A 16264-nucleotide genomic window follows, 5' to 3' on the forward strand; every position below is an offset into this window, starting at 1 on the left:
GTTCCTGCCTGCCATACCCTGTTAAAGTCAACGACGAGGAGCCTATCAGAAAAAAAGAGGTGGCAACCCTATTTCAGGACTAACATGGTGGAACACACAGGGATTCAAACCCAAACTTTAAAGAGCTAAACTTAAAGCCCTGGGCCTGGATGGACTAAGCTGTCAGTTTTGGTTTTTCCATCATCATTATTATTATTCTCGAGTTCTTTTTGTCCTGAATACCTCAAATTTACCCAACTGTGCAAATTTGGGTACATGCTTTTCAAAACTGAACTGAAACAAAGTTCTCACCCATCCCTATATCCATCCCATTCTCTGTAGGATAACCAACCAGAGAGAGCTTTTGGGTAGAACCAGAATCTCAGCTAAGGGTCAAACTAGATGAGATGAGAAAGGTGTGATTGCATTTCCATCCCTTTAATGACTGAAGTAGTCTAATCTGGCTGTTATCAGAATGTGGGTAACAGTGGCCCAGCTATCTCTTGAGAGGTCACAGCTGACACACCAGCTTGAACTGGTGAAAGTTAGTTACCTCATGCCACACACAGATGCCGCTTGGGCACCCAAAGAACAGGACAGATCTAAAAGCATCCCCAAGTTGTGAACCTGATCCTTCAGAGGGAATGTACAACCTTGCCTAGGACAGGTTGAAATCACTTCCCCAGTCCACTGAACATCTATCTACACCTGTCTTGTTTTGATTGAGCTTCAGTTTATCACCTCCAGCCAGTCCATTACTGATCCCAGACTCTTCAACAGCCTCACCTGAATTTAATGAAAATGAGAAGTAGAGCTGGAGTTCTTAAGCATATTGATAACACTTACTTCCAAACCTCTAGATGACCTCAGTCACTGAGGTCTCTTGTACATGTCAAATAGCATGGGAGACAGAATAGAGCTCTGTGGAACTCCACTGCATGAGTGATAAAGAGATAAACAAGCACAAACCTCCATTTAAAATAGCCACTTCATTGGAGAGACATCTTTCGTTTGTTTTGTTTAGCTTTATAAACAAAAAGAAAAGAAAGGTCCCATTTGATATTTCAAACTGCATCCACTGCTAAGCCTATTCACCTTCACATTACCTAATAAATGTCATTCATCGTAGCCAGCCACACAGATCGGGAGTTGTTGGCCATGGTTTTTATGAACTGGTTTTTGAAGTTTGAGGAAAATGCACTGAACATGCATGGTAACTAACACTTTTCATTTGCCTTTTGCTTATTAAGAAATAAATGTGAAGCCTAGGATCTGGACTGGAATACTCATTTGATATCGGCATTCGAGCCAGCCACGACTGCTTGCTTGTAAAGATTTTTTTGAAAAAATTGGACTGGCCACACACAGTATGCATTGTGAGTGGTTGGCAATGTCCCTTTAGCTGTGATAGCTGGCATCTTATACCCACGTTATGGACTACCGCTGTTGTCATTGTTGTTACTGTTATGCTATTTATGACTACTCCACAGAGACTCTCCACTGGGTTCTAAGTTACAGATACCAGCCCCAAAGTCCTCCTGCATGAGGATGCATAACCCTATTTAAAATATACAGTACTTGGAAATAACCAGTATCAAGGAGTGGAACATGGATATATGTTGGAGAATGATCTATTAACAGTCACTCATGACTAATATGTAATTTCTTTAGAAGCAAGAAACAGGAAAACCTTACAGCCAAGATGAAGGTGTAGCATTTAGCAGCAGGAACAAGCAGAAGGCTGCAAAATGGTAACACGCATCATAATACAGACCTAGTCCACCCTTGGAGGCATATCAGCCACTGTCACTACAAGTTGGGGAGTGGGGTAGGAGGGAGAATAATCTTCAGAGACTCAGTTTCCAAATCAGAACTGAACAACTGAAGGAGCTTCCTCTTTCCAGATTAGACCTCCACCTATCATGTCTTCCCTCAGGGCAGGGGTAAGTAGCCAAGGACTCATTCATTTATGTAACAGAGTTAAGATTTGGATAAATCACAAACCACACCACTCTGTGGGGAGCCCCTGATGATAACTCCCTTTGTAGTATTTACCCTCCCTGCCTGAGGACGTGGCTCTGTCATGATACTCAAACTCCAGGGATGACCCCACCCCTCCTGGCCTCTCTGCTCCACAGCCATGCAGAGGCCTACAAATTCGGACATGGCCCCTTTGAGAATTACAGAGCTCTCTTCTAAGGGGGGTGGAGCCACTTGAAGGTGAGGCCCTGCCATCTTTCTTAAAACTTCAGATGCCTCCAGTCCTCATTGTTATACATCTCAGCTAGCAGAGTGTACTGGGAGCTATCCAGGGTCCTGCTTGCTGCTCACTGGAACATGCTGTTGCTACACCAGTGACTCACCTTGACCAGTGACTAACCTTTGCTGTGACTTACCTTGACCTGACCTTGACTTCTCTTAACCTGACTGACTTGGATATGACTTACTTGACTGAACCTCCCTTACTGTAACATGACCGACTCTGACCTGTCTTGTTGCAACTTGACAGATTTCAGCTTGACTAGACCTGACTTACTTCACCTGAATCTGCTTGCCTTAGCTCACCTCTTCTCTTGTAGGCCCCAAGTTTTGATAGAACAGGCAAATGTCCTGTCCGCAAATGTCCTTGGGCTTGTGCCAGATTGCATTCACATGAAGGAAGTGCTTGTGAACTGGAACCACATGCACAGCCACTTACATACAGTTGCCATTGTTTTGACGGTGGGTTGTTGTTGTTGTTTGGTGTAGATGCCTTCATTATAGGAATCATAGTAATCATGCGACTGTTTTCTTCCAGTTCACATGGCACCCCTCCACCTCCTCCTGCCCAAACCCAAGACAATTCATGTATAGGAAATTTAGTCACCATGCCATTACACCATGCATCCAACCACCTATCCACTAGGGGTGCAAGAACTCACCCTAGTTCGGTTCTCCATGCACTTGCCAAAGCAGCATCCCTGCTCGCTTCTCCCCTGAACAGTGCTCAAGCCATCCATGAGTTTGGTGAATTCCCCAGCACTCACCATGAACCCATTCAGTGAGCACTGCCATTTTTGCGCCCTTGCTTTCTAGGAAAAACAGGAGGTTTAAAAAAATGCGCATATTCAGAAATGCACATTTTTTTTTAACTTCCTGTTCTTCCTAGAAAGCAAAGGCGGAAAAATGGCAGCACTCACCGAACGGGTTTGCGGTGAGTACTTTGGAGCACAAGCGGGCAAAAGTGGGGGACGAACAAGGACAGCATCTCAGCGGGCGCAGTTTAGGAGTCACGAGCTGGGATTGCTCGACGAATTCCCAAACCCCGAACTGCTCTCACAACATCCCTACTATCCACACAAAACCTGGAGTTCATTTCTGGTTCCCTTTTCTTGAAGTTCTGAGTTCTTTCAGTTCCATATGAAAAAAACAAAACACACACAGACGCTAGGTTCTCTCCCTATCTAAAGCACAATGTCTAACCATTGTTTTTAAATGAGCAGAAGTTTGGGAGCCAATGTAAGATCACTGTTACAAGTCAAGCGAGTATGGGCTGACAATTTGGGAGGGTTAAATCCTCCTCACAGGACATTTTTTTGCACCACAGAATGCAACACTCAGTCCATACTAGTGTGACTTCACCTGTGTGTGCATCACATTTCAGCTTTCAGGATAGTCTGGAAGTACTTTAACCATTTGGACATACATATCTTGCTCTCCATTTTCAGGGAAAGGTTCCCCCTTTCAGCCCTTTGTAGTAATCGCCATGTCTTGGTCTAGAGGTGAATCAAATTTCAGCTTTCAGGCTCTCATTTTCAGAATGTCTAAGACTTGTATGTGCCAATTTTCAGCAATCTGAAAGTATTTTAGCCATTTTGGAATGCCTCCCATTTCTCTGGAGAGACTTACCGATGTCTCCCTTTCAGACTTTTCTAGTGATGACCATGTCTTGAACTACCTGTGAACCCAATTTCAGCTTTCAGGGGAAAGGGAAGCACTGGAAATACTGTAACCATTTGGGGTATATACTGAGTCCTTTGTTTCAAGGAAGACATGCACAAATATCCCATTTTTGGATTGATCTAGAAATCTGACCACTTTGGACTTCATTTGTACCAAATTTTAAAACCTTCCCTCATTGGGTACCATAACAAAGATGATACTGCAGAGAAACAGGGAGGCGTAAGCATCTTGACAAATATGCAACATGGATATAATAATCCATAATAATGGTCAGTGGTGAGGGGAAATACACCAGCATAACTGGAATTATGAAAACTACTTTATTAACTTTAAAAAGCAACCATTGCTCTAGTCTCTGCTTCTTTAAACTGAGTAATGAGTGGGCAGTGTATGCTACTTCAACATCCTAGAGCATAGCTATGGCTCAGAGCCAGCAAAACACAATTCTAGAGCCTTGAATTGAGAGCGCTTGCCAAGTATAGCAATGTGAAGAAAGATTCAGCAGATTCTGAACAATGTAGTGTCTTTCTGCCAACACTGATATGTCACAGCTTTCACTCGAATTCGCTATCATTCTATTTATTATAAATGCCACAAGCTGGGATCTTATGGGTCATTTGAAGGTCACTTTACAAAGGAAAAGCTTCTTTGCAGAAAGAGGAGACTCTCTTAATGTACTGCTCAGTTATTTCCCTTCTCTCTACTAAGGTGTGGGAGTGGACATTTATATTCTAAGTTCTTTATTTCTCCTATCTATCTATCTATCTATCTATCTATCTATCTATCATCTATCAATCTATCTATCTATCTATCTATCTATCATCTATCTACCTACCTACCTCCATGGGGCCATCTGTTCTGAGAAAAGCACTTTCCCAAGCTATGAATTTGCAAGTGAGCTGCACAATGCAATAAGGGCATTTGCTTTAGAAAAAGAATAAATAGAGTTGCATTTAGCATTACATTTTGCTACATGTGTTGTGAAGAGTGGTCAGAAAGTGACTGATGATGGAGGCCTTTGTTACGTTTAAAAGGCCAGATTGAATTTGAAAATGGGATACACCTTTGGGGGTTGCAAGAACATCCATCTAATACTTGCACTAGGGTGTTCTGATACTACTTCAGTCAACTTCCTCACATGTTAATGGAAGTTTGCATCGGTGTCCATAAAGACTTATGGATCAAACTGTGTGTTAATAAACCCAAGCAAAACCCTACATGTGTGAGTAACCACACATGTAGGGTAACCACACAACCATATACAGCCTGGCTTATTTTTCATCTGGATGGTCTATCAAATTATCTGGATAATTTGAAATTAGAATAAATGGAATTCTTTACAGCGAGACACACTGATATAGAACTACATGAGAGACACAAAATGCATTCAGGTATAAATATATCAAAAGTGCCATCTGTTTCAGTGGAAATGTCAAATGTTAAGTACAACATAATACCATCTCCTTACCTCAATTAAGCCATTTTTAATAACCCACTTTAAGAAGACTAGGATCTTCCATTCAGATCAGTTTAAATCTTTTGCCCAGTCATATGTTAGCATAAAGAAAACTGGTTCCAATCTCTTGCAATTTGGCAATACTGCATTTTTACAACAGAAGTAGTAGGTAAGAATATTAGTTTTGGATTGCATGCAATTTCAGTCCTTATTAAGAATTGTGTTGGGTTTAAAGGACTGACCCCTTCTCTTTCTTCATAGATGTGCCAGTTTTCTCCTATTGTTGGTTATATTAACAGAAGAGGTTTTTTATGGCAAACTAACTAAACCTGTTTTACACATTCAGTTTTTCGTTAGTGATGCCTTTTTTTCTTGATACTAAATGGGAGTTTTTACAAATGCTAATAAACACGCTATAAAGGGAAACAAATGTAAACTCCAAGCCCACCTACAGCTTACGTGGCAAGGCTGAAAGATTTCTTTAACTGATGGAGTATGGAGTTAATTATAAAAACTAATATCAAGCTACGCATGCACAAGCACATACTAAAAAATGTCTGTTGTGGCAACAAAACAACAGTATTTTTTTTCTTTGGAACATTCATGAAGTTCTTAAGCCTGAACACTCAGATTGACAGCAAGTTATATCCCAATGCTAAACATTGGGAGTTTAGCACTGGTATATCCTGATTTACACTGGATCAACTGTGCTGATGGAAGTGGAATTCTCCACCCCCTCTTTCCTATGGCAGCCCCTCCACACCTCCGTAAATGCTACACAGACAGTCAGGAGACCCTGCTAAATGGGGTGAGGGGGCATTCCCCCCCAAATTGGGTGGACCCTGTGAGCAGAGCCCTTCCAGTCATGGGAGGCAAATCCTGGATCCAACCTCATGAATTTCACACAGCTACTTTACAAGTCATGGCTGACTGCATTACCTCATGGCACATGATGCTCACAAGCCCTATTCTGTTGTAATAAAAAGTAGTAAAAGCAACACATGAGTGCACTGAACAGACCCTCTGTCTGGCATCCGTGCATTCAGCATTAACATCTGCAGGGAGGGGGGCCTCCATGCCACCCGGAACACTGCATGCATGTTAATTTTACCACTTCATATAGTGACTCGGGGGGGCGGAGTAATAGTGAATGGGTTATCTGAATTGTCCGTGAGCAGAAGCTGCCATCTTGATATCACCACCAACCATCCAAAGTGGGATACAAAATTGTGACTTCCGCTTATACAGAATGCTTCAGAAGCTGTGCTTCTGTAATTCTCATGTCCTCTGTCATGCCACTGATGGACCATGGGGAGCTCTGTGACATTCATAGTAAAGATGGATTGTGGGCTTTATCTTCCCATACCTTGTAACAAAGAGTTGGTTGATATTGGTCATGTGATGATGGCATGATCTGTTGTTTGGAAAGGGAAAGCATTCCAGCCTTCATGAAAGCCATGGCCCTCCTCGTTTGCATTCTGGGACATGTACAGATGGAAATGTTCTTGAAACTGCCTAGGGATGTCAGAGAATTCCACCACGGACTCCAGTGCGTTCTAAAGAATCCGCCCCCTTGGAATCCGTGGCGGAACGGCCTCCCTACCACCACCCCGCGGAATCCCCCCGGGATGGAGCTTACCTGGTGGCGGAGGTGGAGGCGGCTCTGGCGGCAGTTCTGGCGGTGGATGCGGTGGCGGCAGCTAGTCTCCTGGCCGGCCGTGGCCGGGCTGCTGTGGCCGCAAATGGTGGCCTTCATAGCGGCTGACATTTGCGTCCTTGCAGCCAGCCGTAATAGGCTATATAAATACTTAAGTAATCTATCACAGCAAAGAGCAGGGATGCAAATGGCGGCCGCTATGCCATTTGCACTCCTGCTCTTTGCCGTGATAGGCTACATAAGTATTTACGTAGCCTATCATGGTAAAGGCAGCCATGCAAATGGCGTAGTGGCCACCTTTTTGTGTGGCTGCCTTTTCCGTAATAGGCTACGTAAATACATACATAGCCAATCACAGCAAAGAGCAGGGGTGCAAGTGGTGTAGTGGCCTCCATTGGCGTCCCTGTTCTTTGCTGTGATAGGCTATGTAAATACTTACATAGCCTATCATGGCTGACTGCAAGGATGCAAATGGCAGCCACTACAACGGCCGCCATTTGCAGGTGCAGCAGCCCGGCCGCAGCTGGAACTCCAGCTGTGGCCGGTCCTGGCCGGCAGCTCTGCGGAGCCGGCTGGGGAGGATTCCGGGGGGAGGCACGGAGCACCTCCCCCGCACCACAGATTGCCTGGCACGGAGCCAGGTAAGACTTTCATATATCCCTAAAGCTGCCCCACTGCTGACTTTACCCCAATTTCATATTGGCTGCCCCACTGCTGACTTTACCCCAATTTCATATTGCTATGCCACATAAGATCCAAATCTCTTTCTAGTTTGTTCGGTGCCAAATCCTATGCATGAATGTTGAATTATTAATTGATAATGCATTACATAAGAGTAAGTAATAAAAAACACTGGCATCCATAGAATATATATATATATATATATATATATATATGAACTCTGTTTACTCTGTGTCAGGACTCAGGTTTCATGTTCCTTTCCAATATTTTACAACCACGTTTAAAAAAAAAAAAAATTCCAAGCCCATGCTAATGAAGAGTGTTTGTGGCCAAAACACAGGATAAAATAAAATTTTATTATCTAGGTTGTGAGTTGGTGTAAGGTCATTGGATTTGGCAGCTGAATTGTGCTTACTTGTAGGATGATATGCAGTCTTTGTTTTCAGGGTTTCTTTTAAAGCTACTTGGGTATTTAATGCAATAAATATTAAGCCTTCAGATATTACAAGAGAGTTGATTCCAGTTAAGCCTGAAACTAAAGATAAGTTAAGTATATACTTCCCAAGAATGCTCAGTAATTAGCCATTTTGTATCATTTCATTAGCTACCTTGTACAGTGGTAGCAAAGTTAAGATTCAGGCCGCAGTTACCTGTATTAATAGTTTGCTGTGTTTTGTATCCAGGTAATTTCAACTTGCTGTTGTGCCATTCACTCCCCAACCAAGAGTGCTATGCTTAAACCACAACAAGATATGTATGGCACAGGGAGCATCACAACTCATATTTATTGAATTAGCTTGCAGTCCCTTGCTTTGGAGCACATGGATTTCAAGTATTAAAGAAATACAGCAACTCCAGTTCCTACCAGAATTGGTTTTCTTTGCAAGTTGTATGCATAAATCTCAAACCATCATGATAATGTGGAAGCACATGGGCTAACAGGCAAATATAAATTCTGATTTGTTTATAAGCTACTCATGGCTTCAGCTGATGCAAGCTGCAATGATTTCATTGGAGTCTGACCTGGAATAGCACTTTGATAGGGATGTATGGATTTTTAAAGGTATGTTCTGCCTGTGTTTCATAGATTATCAGTTGTCTTTTGTTCCATCATCTGCTCATTGATAGAATCAGATTTTTTTAACCAGAATTTTGTTGTACATGCGCTAATGCACATTAGTGCTAGTGCACACTTGTGCAAATGCACTAACCTGTGTTAAGTAATGAGCATTATTGCTAATGTGCATTAGCGAGAATCCTCCCCAAAAGTGAAAAACCAGTCCGCAAGTCCATGGAATCCATGTGGCTTGGAAAAAGCCAATCCGCTGCAAAATCCACAGGTAGGATTCAGAGAAATCTGAACTCATTTGAATCCATTGCAGATTTTTCCAACATCCCTAGACTTTGAATGTTGGGCTGAAAGTCAGTCAGGATTCTTCTGAAAATGGCCTACAATTGTCACCTTGGATTTTGGGTTCTGAATTATTTGGTCTTCTTTCTAAAGCCAAACAAATGCATTGAGAAATCTCTATGGTTCCATTTATTCTTTCCTGATTTTGTACAAAGTGCATGTACAGTTCACTGTAGCTTTCAGTTCTTTTGATTCCTTTCTTTCATAGATTTCCTCCCACCCCAATATCACCCATGAGTATGTGCACATTGATAAACACTACAAAAAAGCAATCTTAATGTGATCAAGAGTGTGTGCGCGCGCAGTGTTTAACAATGTGCAGCAGTGTGTGGGTACACCAGTAAAACACTACACAAAAAGGAACTACATGAAACTGCTGGGTTTTTAAAATTATCTATTGTGATAGAAGGAGAAAGAGGCCTCTGTAAGTGTAGTGTCAAAAATGCTTGAGCTAGGCCTGGCCAGTTGCAGGGCTGGCCTTGCCATTAGTACAGATGTACAGATTGTGTAAAATCCATTCTGTCTGTCTTTTGCAGATTGTCAGGCACCTTTTGTTCCATCGTCCACCCATCTATGGAACTGGATTTTTTTATAGTTTCTCAAATTGCACGAATGCTCATTTGCACAATTTTACATATGTGAAATACACAAATCCCTCCCCCCAGGGGCATTTTCATGTTTCACCCTATGGGGAAAATGCACATTCTTGGCTGGTTTTTTATTTTGTGTATTTTTCTATGACAAAATTTGTGCAAAATTTGGGACATTAGAAAACTGGTCCACAAGTCTGCGGAATTTGCCCGGCAGGGGTAAAGCCGGTCTGCTGCAGAATCTGTGGGTCAGATCCATGAAAACCTGAACTCATTTGGTTCTGTTGCGGATTCCTCCAACATTCCTCACCATTAGGCAGAGGGAGGTGGCTGCCTCAGGCAGCAGATGCTGGGGGTGGGAGGAGTGGCAGTGAATTGCTGGAGGACTGAGCTGTGTGTGCCACATGGCTTTCCCTGTGCCACCCCATCTAGGTGTGGTGGAGGATGCTCTCCCATTGCCAGTGTTCAAGGAAGATTCTGCTCTCCATCTGGTTGGCTTCTGTATTTGGAATGGGGGAGGAGGGGTCCCATCTTGTCCTCCACCTCAGGCAGCAAAATGTCTTGGGCCAGCCCTGCCCAGTTGTACTGTTTCAGTGCTTCTGGTGTAGTACACAGAATGACTTCAAGCCACACCGGTTCCTTGCCAGCCCATTGAGATAGCTATGGGGACAGCAGGACCAAGGTCCAGCTCTCTTCTTGCTCTGAGAGACCAGGGGACTTTCACTGCCTTTTCTTCATGTCCTTCCCATGTTCCCAGTTGTGCACTAAAGCACCCAAGCAAGAACACAGCTAGATGTTATCTGGACAGGCCCTTAGATTGCATGTAGTCATAAATGAATTATCGATGTGTAACAGGATGTACTTCCATCCCCTTTAAAACATGAGATGCCAGCTGCATTAGGCGGGTTATATAAGCCTTCACAGAGCACTGTTTTCCCCATTCCATTCTCAATGTAAAAGTGCATGTTTAGGCAATTATTATTTATGTGGGAGCGTGGAGGGATCTTCTAAAATTATTCTTCCTTTGATGTTGGAATAAGGCTGTCCTGCAGTGATCAGGTTAACATGCCAAATGACCACAGCTTTGAAGAAGAGCTGCATGTTGAATACATACTGTGAGCCACTGACTTCATCGGATAAAAGTTTAGTAGAGCTGAATAGACTTAAAAATGGATTATGAGCTCAGCAGACAAATGTGAAGAGTCTTGCTTATGTCTGCCTTTCTGAGCAGCAATAAATAATCTTCCTTTTAGATTTGCACCTGAATCCTCCTAAACATATCTGGGAAGAAGCGATCGAGAGGAAGCCTGCTTGGGAGGGAAGCTTTTGGGTTGTGAAAGTAGAGCTCATGGTACAGTTTGGAACAAGTACAGGGACCTTCATTTCTAATAATAAAAATACTAATATTTAACATCTGTACTTTCAAGTCTTTAAAGAACTTCATATAAGAATACAAGAAGAGCCCTGCTGGATCAGACCAAGGGTTCATCCTGTCCAGCATTCGGTTTACACAGTGGCCAACCAGCTGCCCCTGGGAAACCTTCAAGCAGGACATGAGAGCAAAAGCACCCTCCCGCCCATGTTCCCCAGCAACTGGTGTACAGAGGGGTACTGCCTTTGATACTGGAGGTAGCATTTAGTGGCTATTAGCCATTGATAGTCTTATCCTCCATGAATTTGTCCAATCCCCTTTTAAAGCCATCCAAACTGGTGGCCACCACTACATCTAGTGGAAGTGAATTCCATAGCTTAACTATGTGCTGTGTGAAGAAGTGTTTCCTTTTATCTGTCTTCACTCCTCCACAATCAGCTTCATGGGATGACCCTGGGTTCTAGTATTATGGAAGTGGGAGAAAAATGTCTCCTTATCTATTTTCTCCATACCATGCATAATTTTATACACCTCTATCATGTCCCCCCTTACTCCTTTTTTCTAAGCTGAACAATCTCAGCTGTTGTAATCTTTCCTCAGAGGGGAGTTGCTTCAGCTCCTTGATCATTTTATTTGTCCTTTTCTGCACTTCCCCCAACAATATCCTTTTTTAGGTGTGGTGACCAGAACTGTACACAGTATTCTAAGTGTGGTCACACCATAGAGTTTTATAAGGGGAGTATGATCTTGGCAGTTTTATTTTCAATTCCTTTTCTAACTATGCCCCACATGGAATTTGCCTGGCTGTTTCACAGCCGACGCACAGTGGGTCGACATGTTCATCGAGCTGTCCACCACAACCCCAAGCTCTCTTCCTTGGTCATTCACCACTAGCTCAGATCCCATCAGGTTATGCTTGAAGTTTTTGCCTCAATGTGCATCACTTTGCATTTGCTAACACTGAACTGCATTTGCCATTTAGATGCCTGTTCTCCCAGTTTGAAGAGATCCTTTTGGAGCTCCTTGCTATTACTTTTTGTTTTAACCACCTTATATAATTTGGTGTTGTCAGCAAACCTGGACACTTCACCACTCACTCCTAATTCTAAACCATTTATGAATAAGTTGAAAAGCATTGGTCTCAATACAGATCCCTGTGGGACACCACTGTTTACATCCCTCCATTGGGAGAATTTACCATCTATTCCTACTCTCTGCTTTCTGTTCTTAACCAGTTACTGATCCATAAGAGGACCTCTCCTCTTATTCCATGGCTGCGAAGTTTGCTCAGGAGTCTTTGGTGAGGGACTTTGTCAAAAACCTTTTGGAAGTCCAAGTAAACAATGTCCACTGGATCACCACTGTTCACATGTTTATTGACACTCTCAAAGAACTCTTAAAGGTTAGTGAGTCCTGTCTCACTAACCTTTTAGAGTTCTTTGAGAGTGTCAATGTTGATGCCATGTTGATTCTTTTGATGCTGTGTTGATTCAGTTTCACTAGGGCTTGCCCTTCTATATGCTTACTAATTTTATCTTTAATAATGCTTTCAAACAATTAACCCAGAACAGACATTAACTGGCCTGTAATTTCCTGGATCCCGCCTGGATCCCGTTTTAAAAATTGGTGTTACTTTGGCTATTCTCCTGTACTAGTCCTTTGGGAGAGAGGCTGATCTTAAGAACATGTTACATATTTTTGTTAGAAGATCAGCATTTTCATATTTGAGTTCCTTAAGAATTCTAGGATGGATACCATCTGGGCCTGGTGATTTATGAACTTTCAATGTGTCAGTAAGGATGAGAACCTCATCTTTTGTCGCCACTATTTGGCTCATTTCCTCGGACTTTCTTCCTGAAAACATCCATTCAGGCACAGTTATCTGTCCTATATCTTCTGCAGTGAAGACAGATGAAAAGAATTCATTCACCTTTCCTGCAATCTCCTTATCCTCCTTTAGCACTCCTTTAACTCCATTATCATCCAACAGTCCAACTGCTTCCCTAGCTGGTTTCTTGCTTCTGATGTATTTTTAAAAACTCTTTATTGTTGGTCTTGATGTTGTTACTGATATGTTTTGCTCATCTCCTATTGTCTGCTTGCATCTCCTTTGTGCAAGCTTGTGCTCCCTTTTGTTTTCTTCATTTGGCAAGACTTCCATTTTCTGAAGGAAGCCGCCTTTTCTCTAATAGCTTCCTTGACACATGCAATAGCTAGCTGTAATCTTTACAACAACTCTGTAATGTCAGTCAGTGATATTGTCCCCCAGCAGGAGGAGGAAGGGGCTTCTCCACACCAAGGTTTTATCCCAAATCTTTACCAGGCTTCTGCTTCCAGATTCTTTGCGGGATTAAGATTTGCTCCTTTTACAAGGGTTCCCCCCACCCCGGGATTTCGTTTCTCCGCAAGTTATATATGTTTCATTATACAGCCACTAGATGCTGCTGTGTATAGTGGAATTGTGGAAGTACAAGCAGCCATTGCAGTGCCTCATTGCACTTCTAGAAAAAATGCTGAACTTTCCTTGATCTGAAAAAAGCCAGGATAAAGCTTATAAAGCACAAGAGATGCCCTGGAGGTTGACATCGTTGTGTAAAGGCCCCACAATCAACCAACCATGAGTGCACAATAAAACCCTCATGTAGAGATGCCCAGACAGAAGTTTGCCTAAGGCCACTTAGACAGTTCATGGCAGAGATGAGATTCAAACCAGGGACTTTCTGATTTGCAGTTCAGCTTCTTAGCCACTATGCTACAATAGCTTTCACTATACAATCTAAAACCATGATTGTCTGTTTACATGGTTTAGGCATGGTTTTGTAGTAGGCCAGCATGCAATATGGTGGCATACGTTCTGTACACATGACAGGAAACCACAGCCAATCCTGGCTTTTTATAGGATTTGGCTCTATGATACCTCTGGGTGGACATACGCCTGTGTTATGGTTTGGTCTGGTTTTGCAGGTATATTGGCTTGGCTTGGCTTCTTGGCTTTTATTGTTCATTTTAAGTTGTTTTATGATGCTATTGTTATATTTGAAGGGCAGATAGCTGCTACTAGAGCCTGCTGGTTAGTAGGCTGCTACAATATACATTTTAGAGCAGATAAAAGAAGTTTGGGGTGTTACCCATAAAAAATCAGTGTGTGATGGGTTCCTAAAACTGACTTTCACAATCAGATCATTAAAATGTCTTCACATTGTAGGAGATGTGTTGGGCAATCTTGCTCATGTTTCCTCAGAAGGCAATGCCATTGGGTTGTATCCCGTGGTCTGTATCCAATGTCAGTCTAACTTAAGTCCCATTAAATTTCAATTGGTCTACTCCAATTAGGACTAATATTAGATACAACACATTATCGTAATCTCTAGTAACTGGGTTTAGCATTTCAGATAAATAGACTTCAATCATCCTCAAGAACAAGATTTTCTGCAATCTCCCCCTCCCTCCACACACACACACACACACACACACACTGGTCACTCCACGTCCCTTTTAAGAATACAGTGATTGCACTATATTTGTAACTTACCTTGTAAAAGTTGTTTTCCTCATCACAAGACCATCTGCTTGTTTGAGCTTGCATAACATTTAGCCCAGCTAAGACTGGCACATGTTGTCAGGCAGAAAGTCTATGAACTAGGAATCTACTTCAACACTCCTTGCCTTTGTACCCATTTCCTGAATATTTAATAGCTTGTTGATATTCCTTCTTAGAGCTTCCAGATTTCACGAACTTATATAGTGACAACTGCAATGGCCATTGCACTCTTCCTAAGAAACCCTTTGCTGCTTCATTGTCCCTCAACCAAGAATAGCATCCATTCAAAGATGTGTGTGCTTTTATGCACATTCCTTGAGCCTTTTTGATAACTATCTTTACAGAACTGTGATAAATTGCATATAGACAAGGACTCAAATACCTCTATGGCAGAGATAAAAGAATTTCAGTTCTTAGTGCAAGTTTTATATTAACTTATTTATGAGGGAAAATGTAGAACCCTTTTTGATACTGAAGCTGAATTGTTTGCCTCTTGTTTAAAAGAATTGGTTGTACTTCGTGTCAAAAGGAAAAGTCCATATTTTGACTTCCTTTTGGAAGTCAAAAGGAAAGTCCATATTCATTTTAAGGAACCATGTGTGTACTCATTGTTCCCTATTCAGAGTCCCTAAGAGTCTATAGATCATCCTTCCCCAACATTGTGACTTCCAGATGTTTTGGACTACAACTCCCATCAGCCCTAGCCAACATAGCCAACGTCGAGGATGATTAGGGATGGGAGAACCAGGGATGCTTGAGTGCAGCAAGATTCTCTGAACTCTACTTCAAAGTCGGGTCCATACCAGATCATGAGGGGGGGTTTTTCTTTTCACATGAAAATTGTGAAGTACTTGGATGTATACTTGGATACACACTTGGGTGTGCATTCAAAACTATGCAATCTTCTCCCATTGATTAAGGTGTGTTTGTTTTCACTTTTTTTAAAAAAAGTATTATTTATTTATCTATTTATTTATTACATTTCTAATCCGCCAATAACTAATGTTCTCTGGGTGCATTTCAAACAGTTAAAAGACTAAAATGACACAGAACAGTTGAAAATGCAAAACACTTTAAAATAATACAATATAATACAATATAATACAACAAACAGCACATGAATTGATAAAACAGCCATGAAATTCTAGAACAAGGCTTCTAAAATGCCTGGGAGAAAGAAATTTTTAAAAAGTCTTTGGAGCTGAAAAGATAACAACATAGGTGGCAGATGGACTTCTTGTGTGTGTGTGTGTGGGGGGGTTCATTTCATAAGTGGAGTGCCACAACTGAAAAGACCTTCTCTCTTGTAGCCACCTGTCTAGCTTCCTTCAATGGAAGCACCGAGAAGAGGGCCTCAGAGGATGACCTCAGGGGCCAAACAGGTATATGTGGGAGGAGACATTTCTTTAGATAGTCTGTTCTCAAGCCATTTAGGGCTTTAAAGGTTAACAACAACACTTTCAATCTGGCTTGGCGACAGAGTAGAGGCCAGTGCAGCTGACAAAGCACTGGCGTCACATTATCATATTAGTCAGTCCCAGTCAGTAACCCAGCAGCTCTGTTCTGAACTAACTGAAGTTTCTGTACACATTATTTCATGCAGATTTTCCTAATGTATGCATTTTTTGAACACAT

The sequence above is a fragment of the Heloderma suspectum genome, chromosome 1 (assembly GCF_057233095.1).
Source record: "Heloderma suspectum isolate Gila_16-S chromosome 1, 16-S_ref, whole genome shotgun sequence".
In the NCBI taxonomy this organism is placed as follows: domain Eukaryota; kingdom Metazoa; phylum Chordata; class Lepidosauria; order Squamata; family Helodermatidae; genus Heloderma; species Heloderma suspectum.